We start from the raw sequence: 7,868 nt of genomic DNA, 5'->3' as shown, positions 1-7,868 counted from the left end.
TTATCTCAAATACTTTCTCCGAATATAAAGAAAGTCCATCTTTGATTTTATTAAGGGTTGTGGTTCTTATTGGTTCTTCTCTGAGATTGCAAAACATCAAGCAACTTTTTTTTAATCCAAATGATATTAATTCCACTTATCTCAAATACTTTCTCCGAATATAAAGAAAGTCCTTCTTTGATTTTATTAAGCGTTATGGATCTTATTGGTTCTTTTCTGAGATTGCAAAACGTCAAGCAATTTGCTGTTGTTTTTAATCCACATGATATTAATTCCACTTATCTTAAATACTTTCTACGAATATATAGAAAGTTCTTCTTTGATTTTGTTAAGGATTGTGATTATTCTTTGTGTCGGGGATTTAGTGGTACATTCGCTAAACCCATCAATATATCTCTCTTTGACAATTGTATTATCTCGTACTTCACTCTGATTTCATAGATCAATTCTTAGCATTATTATTCAATGTATGCACGTTAGCTTGATAGATAGACTCTGATTTGATATAGGAATTCTAAGCGTTGTTTGAAAACGAACAATTAATTCAATGTATGCACATTACCTTGATAGATAGACTCTGATTTGATATAGGAATTCTAAGCATTGTTTGAAAACGAACAATTAATTCAATGTATGCACATTAGCTTGATGTAAAACGCCATTACAGTTGTCCAAACGAAATCTTCCTTTTGGTGGAAGTTGAACTGTTATATTGTTCGTCAAGCTTCTTTTTGACTGATTTTATGCACAGTGTACTTTTTAGCTCACCTGGCAAAATGTCAGGAGAGCTTATTTCATGGCCTGGTGTCCGGAATCTGTCGTCCGTCTTAAACCTCAGAAATCACTAAACCAATAAAGCTGAAAAATAACATTCTTATTCCCACCAATGATGACACTCTAATTGGGATCGAATCCGCTTTTCAATATGGCCGCCACTGCTGCAGCAGTATTAACAAACCTAATTATACCTGACCAATTTTTGCTTCTTGTATTACGGATTATTTGGACCAAATTGTCAGGATGGTGGAGGAAGAAAAAAGGGAGAAAAAAGCCCAGATCATTTTTTAAAAAAAAACAACAACAGTTTTTTATTACGGATTTATGGGGCAACATTGGTATTTTCTTGCGTATAGTGTGCATTTGAGTATAATTCGCACTATTTCAATATCAATGTTGACAGTAACTTGTGTTAAGTGTCCGTCTTTGTTGACATTTTAAACTGTTCACAACATACCCAGGTGAGCTACAATGTCGTGGCACTGTTTATGTGCAGTATACAGTATATTACAGCACCATATATGTATTATATACCTCTTCACAAGTGTAATAATTGTATACCGAGTCCCATGAGCATGTTTGCTTAGTGTTCCTGAATGCGTGTTGTTGCTCTATCATTCGATTGCTTAATGAACATGATACATTTTTTGAAATATTACTATTGAAAACAAAAGTCATCCAGGAAAAATACGTTTTACTTTATTCCCATCTAATAATAACAAAAACACAACTAGCGCATATTGAACGCTCTTTAATACCATGTCAGTTGTAAAGTATGTCCCGGGGGGGCACGGGTGGCCCAAGGCCTAACGTGCCGCAATTCGCTGTGCAGAGTTGCGTCCCTTGGGCACGCCAGAAACCTATGATTGTGGGTTCGAATCCCGGTTCACCCCGATTATGTTTCTAGGTTTGTCAGCACCATACACGTGCTCGTGGGTTTCACCGAAGTGGTAAACGGCTGAGACCATCATCACTTCGGGCTTTCCCCCTACATTAAACTGACACACCGTGATGTAACTGGAATACTGTTAAAAGCGGCGTTAAACCCAACTCACTCACTCAAGTATGTCCCTATATGAATTAAAGAGTATGCTTCACGTGATGCGGGGAATTCGAAAAATATTATAATTAACAATAAAATGACTGACGCGCCGGTGCCCGGGAAACACTTCCTTTATATATTAGCCGTGTTGCAGGGCGTATGTAGATAGACTATAGGTGGGAAGTCTGTTCACTTATTGAAGTTGTATACTCTAATGTTATACCAGAAACTGTGCACATTAATTCGGCATGTGCAACTACTTTGATTTTCCTGTCAATGTATCCGTCATGTGGTAATCTGAAACAATAGGGTGTTCTTTAACATCTTTTGAGTAGTATGCCTTGTATCTAAATTACGGGGACCCATACGCAAAATAAGTTTTTACTTGTTTCAAACGTGTCATCTGTGTCTCACTCAGATGTAAACTAGATGTGGTACCATTCAAGATGTTCTTAAGTTATTTGAATTAATTATTCAAATGGGCTTGTGTTTGTCTCTGCACTAAAACACTGTAAATTGAATGTAAGGGAGACATCGCCTACAACACAGAGAGAACATGAAATATCATGAAATTACAGTAAACTACGGTTATAACGAACTCAAAGGGACTACTAATTTTAGTTCGTTATAACCGTAATTCGTTATAAGCATACATACAGCATAACTACAGCAAATAGTCGGGACTAAAAAGTTAGTTCGTTATATCCGTCAGTTCGTTATAAGCGTGTTCGTTATAACCGTAGTTTACTGTATGTCAATAGTCAAAACGTAGCTCCTTTGGTCAAGACACACACATAAAGTCATCAATGATGTTTTTCCATGTTTTTACTTTATGGACATTGATAATAAGGAATACCTGTGAGCAGTCATTTTCTTCGGAACTGAGAGTGGAACCCAGCTTTCCAGAGAGGATCATGTCAGGTAGCTTGTGTATTTCGGCGCCATGTTTTAACAACTGTAAAACGTTTCACACGGAACTGAGAGTGGAGCCCAGTTTTCCAGAGAGGATCATGTCAGGTAGCTTGTGTATTTCGGCGCCATGTTTTAACAACTGTAAAACGTTTCACACGGAACTGAGAGTGGAGCCCAGGGCCCCGTTCCAGAACGCCATCTTAGCGCTAAGGTGATCGTAACTCCCATACTTTAACACTGGTTTACGATAGTCGTAGCGCTAAGATCGCTTTGTGGAACGGGGCCCAGTTTTCCAGAGAGGATCATGTCAGGTAGCTTGTGTATTTCGGCGCCATGTTTTAACAACTGTAAAACGTTTCACACGGAACTGAGAGTGGAGCCCAGTTTTCCAGTGAGGATCGTGTCAGGTACCTTGTGTATTTCGGCGCCATGTTTTAACAACTGTAAAACGTTTCACACGGAACTGACAGTGGAGCCCAGTTTTCCAGTGAGGATCGTGTCAGGTACCTTGTGTATTTCGGCGCCATGTTTTAACAACTGTAAAACGTTTCACACGGAACTGACAGTGGAGCCCAGTTTTCCAGTGAGGATCATGTCAGGTAGCTTGTGTATTTCGGCGCCATGTTTTAACAACTGTAAAACGTTTCACACGGAACTGAGAGTGGAGCCCAGGGCCCCGTTCCAGAACGCCATCTTAGCGCTAGGGTGATCGTAACTCCCATACTTTAACACTGGTTTACGATAGTCGTAGCGCTAAGATCGCTTTGTGGAACGGGGCCCAGTTTTCCAGAGAGGATCGTGTCAGGTAGCTTTTGTATTTCGGCGCCGTGTTTTAACAACTGTAAAACGTTTCACACGGAACTGAGAGTGGAACCTAGTTTTCCAGAAAGGATCATGTCAGGTAGCTTTTGTATTTCGGCGCCATGTTTTAATAACTGTAAAACGTTTACACATCACAAGAAGAAATTGTGCCGTCATTAACTTGGAATAAATGGATTTGTTGTCCTAACAGTTTCTGCACGGTTGCACAAAAAAAGACAATTTAGATAAGAACGAATCATGTATTTTCATGTTACTATCACTGATTGGTATAAGTGGGATTACAGTTCTGCATTGCCACGACACGTTTCTTCTCGGAATTCATGGAACCCCGACTGGGAAGAAAGTTACCCTTCAGGTTCAAAGTTCAGGTTAGGTGGTGACGAGATGACATCATTGAGTGACCTTACATTCATGTGCACAAAAGTAATAAAGCTGTGATAACTAACAATTGTGTTTGTTTGTTTGTTGTTTAACGCCATACTCAGCAATATATTCCAGCTATATGACCGAGGTCTCTAAATAATGAGTCTTGATGCATCATGAGCATCGATCCACGCAATTGGTATACGATGACCACCCGATCTCGTTAGCGGCCTTTCAAGACACGAATAGTCACCTATTATGCCAGGCACGGGTTGCTGAGGACCTACTCCAACCTGGATCTTCACGGGTCGAAACAAATGTTGATAAATGCTGAGTAATGAGTAAGAGGTGCGTTTGTTTGGAGACTAAACCTCAATGCCAAAGTTGTTCAGTAGCTACGAGGGTTGGTTAATAAGTTCTTGGTTTCACACAGAAAGACCTAAAGACATTAAAATGATATTTTTTTCAACACAATCCCCTTCCACATGGATACACTTTTGCCAACGATGATAGACAATGGAGGAATTTTATACCAATTTTGTAGAAATACTTATTTTGGCTGTCCAAAATGGTCTCCACATCTGATATAACGTCATCGTTCGAGTCGAAATGTGTTCCGGCTTGAGTTTTCCTCATGTTGTGGAACAAATGGAAGTCCGACGGAGCAACACTCGTGGATTGTAGCCATGGTAATGACTGATTTGTTCGCTGGCGCATTGTCTTGATGGAAGAGCACATATTTTTCTCAGCTTCTCACGTCTCTTCACTGTATCTCGTTATTGCATCAGAAGTGCATCATATTATGCTCAATCTATTGTCTGGCCTGCTGTTCGTCCGTCCTTCGGCCAAACCGTCCGTCACGTTTTGATTCCGGACCGTCCAATATTTGTTGACCACAGATGGCAGTCTAGCCAAAAAATGGTGCCTTGTTCTAATCCATTTTCCCGGTTTCCATGACAATATATTGGGCTCTGGTTCACATAGGTAGACCTTGTTTCCAGAGTCTAACTCACAGTTCGTTATTTCTGGACCAAAAGTTGCTGATATCAGTATAGCAAAAGTATATGAAATGGTGCCATTGCTATTTGTTTACAAGACAACCAATTGCAGGTGGGTTCAAATGAGAGAAGAGGATTTTTGGAGGATAGATGGAATACTGTTCATTATTTCAGGACCAAACTTTCTGCGCAGTTAGCTGTCTAGCCCTCTTTCACTTTGTAAATGATGACAAGGCCGTAGTTAACTTTTTTTTTGACAGGGGGGGGGGGGGGGGACAAATAAGATTATTCATTTCTTATTCAAGTTAACTTTCACAAGGAAAAATGTTTTCTATAAAAAATCCAGGGGGGGGGGGGGGGTTCTATAAAAAATTAAAAAAACCCTGCCCCCCGGCTGGCTACGGCACTGGCTGAGTACCTGGTAACAACAAAATCTATGAAAGTGGTGAGATGCAGCCAGTGATGGAACTCCTGACCTGCTCTCCAGGCAGATGCTATATCAACCAGATCATGGAGGCGGTCCACAACAAGCAAGCATCATAAGGAGGGTAATATCAGTGGCATGATTCTGTCTTAAGGTTCAGACAGGAAGTCAGTACAACAAACAACAGGAGACAACATAAATTTAATAATGTATTAGTTATATAAATGTTTGCATGGATCATCCGTCATTAGCTACCTGAATCAGTCATTCCTCCACTGATTACAACAACAGTTCCGTCTTGCATAACAACACTAACAACAACTCATGCATCATAAAACACTCCTGTAACCATGGTCTTATTCAAAACAACACAACTCCAAGGGGACACTCCACGGTTTGAGTTGGTGTCTGTGTCATGGATCGTTAATTACTGTAAACATTGGGGAAGATAAACAAGTTACTCAATACATAATGCCCACACCTCCGTCCTCACGACATTGATGAGGAGCACGCCTGACCCAGTCATCCGAGATGCCACAACTCTTACAGAATCCTGGGTTCAAATCCCGGATTCGCCTTGCTTATGGTTCTGCATCATTCCGAGGCAAAAGAGTTAACCGACTTTAAAAGTCCAGTTTCTACCCTTGCCAAACTAGGCTGGAATTGCTAGGCTCAATCGTTGCGCCACCAGTGGCTATTACCAATTATGTCCCTTCTAAGCCTCTCCTATGGACCAATCAGATTCCACTTCTCGTATCACTTGCGTTTGCTTCACACAAAATGGTGGCGCCCAGTCAGGACGATCTGATCGCTAATCAAGATCTATATTGTGATATTGTGTCTTACGTCGCGAAATGCATCAAATCACGTGAGCACCTTAATTAAAAACATGAAAGGATTTGGAAAATATCTGCTGACGAGTTGGCGATGCACATGCTTTGCAAACCCAGCAATCGATCGAAATCTGCACGACAGTTTACGAACCGAATTTTGATTTCGGTGCGCGATTTTGATTGGACTATGCATAGACTGGTTAGTCCAGACAAAACGTAACTCCATAATACCAGCCTAGTTCAGCAAGGGTGGAATCTGGAAACTTTTATAGTTAGTTAACTCCTTTGCCTCGGGAAGATGATGGTTCTGGTGATTCACACCATACCCATGCTTGAGAGGTTCATCAAAATGGGAAACATCTACGATCTCCTTCACTTCAAATTTCGCTTCCACATTAAATTAACATGAATTGAAATAACTGAAGTTACTATTCAAAGCAGCGTCAAACCAAACTCACTACTTTAATGCTGACATTCACCATAGAACAAAGCACAACTACTGGAGGACAAGAACTCAAGTGGGTGAGGGTTTAACATCACTTTGAAGAGTACTGGAGTTCAATCATGGTGCATTAGTTTACTCATGGTTCGGGAAAGCCTGAAGTGATGCAGGTTGTACTGATCTGATAAAACCCCATCCAGGGGATCTTGGAAATACTTTGGCATGCAACATTGGCAACTTATACTACTGTGCCACCTGTGTCCCCTTAATTCAAATATGTCACAGCCTATCAGCTTTATACGGAAGGAAAGTGATGCAGGACTTTATGACCTTGGTGAAATCCACAGGAAGGGGTCAGGTGTTAAAACAAACAAGGATCAGAATGAGGGAAAATCTTGGGATTGAAAACGAAATCCTTATCATTGCATTCTGAACATACCATCCCTAATTCACAAATCACCAATCAATACGATAACAAATTATGTGTACTGATGCAATTTGTGATCGATTTTCACAAAACAATTCTCAGCCATCAAGATGCATAAGATTGTCCATTTGTAGAACTAGTCAGTCAGGAAGCTGTTTTCCATTATAGAATAGAACTCTGAAATATATATATATATATATATAAACTGAACCACATGGAAATCTGACACTTCCCATGAAAACAATCTGCATAAATAAGTAGAAGCAGCTCTATTTCAACAAATAATGATAATAATAATAATAATAATAATAATAATAATAATATTATTTGTACTTATAAACAAGGTGCGTGCAATCACAAACCCCGGTCAATGGATCAATGTGCAATCAAATTTCATTCTCAGCTCCCTGGGGAGTATACAACCAGAGCTACCTTGCCAGGCACTAGAAAATTTAACAGTCACAATCATCTTGTCGGGTACCCAATTTTACTGCTGGGTGAACAGAGGCATATTTCGAACAAAGTCACTTGCCTTAGGTGACACCGCATGTGTTACATGTGTTACATGTGCTTCAGTGTGGGGCAGAACCTAGAAACTCTCAGGAGCCAAGCGACGAACACGGTCACCTATCCAACTATCTTCCGCGACTGACGCTGCTTCACTTAACCTGATTTGTGCCCTGTGCACCGATCACAGGACCACATAAAACCAATACATTGTGATACACTCTAGCTTAACATAAACATATGAAGGTCAGGAGTAGAGATGAATATATATAAATGCACATTCGAGACATGAAATAAAGTTTGATTAGATGTTTAATGCGA

The sequence above is a fragment of the Haliotis rufescens genome, unplaced genomic scaffold (assembly GCF_023055435.1).
Source record: "Haliotis rufescens isolate VD_foot unplaced genomic scaffold, xgHalRufe1.0.p SCAF_30, whole genome shotgun sequence".
Lineage (NCBI taxonomy): Eukaryota > Metazoa > Mollusca > Gastropoda > Lepetellida > Haliotidae > Haliotis > Haliotis rufescens.
This window is presented reverse-complemented; position numbering follows the sequence as displayed.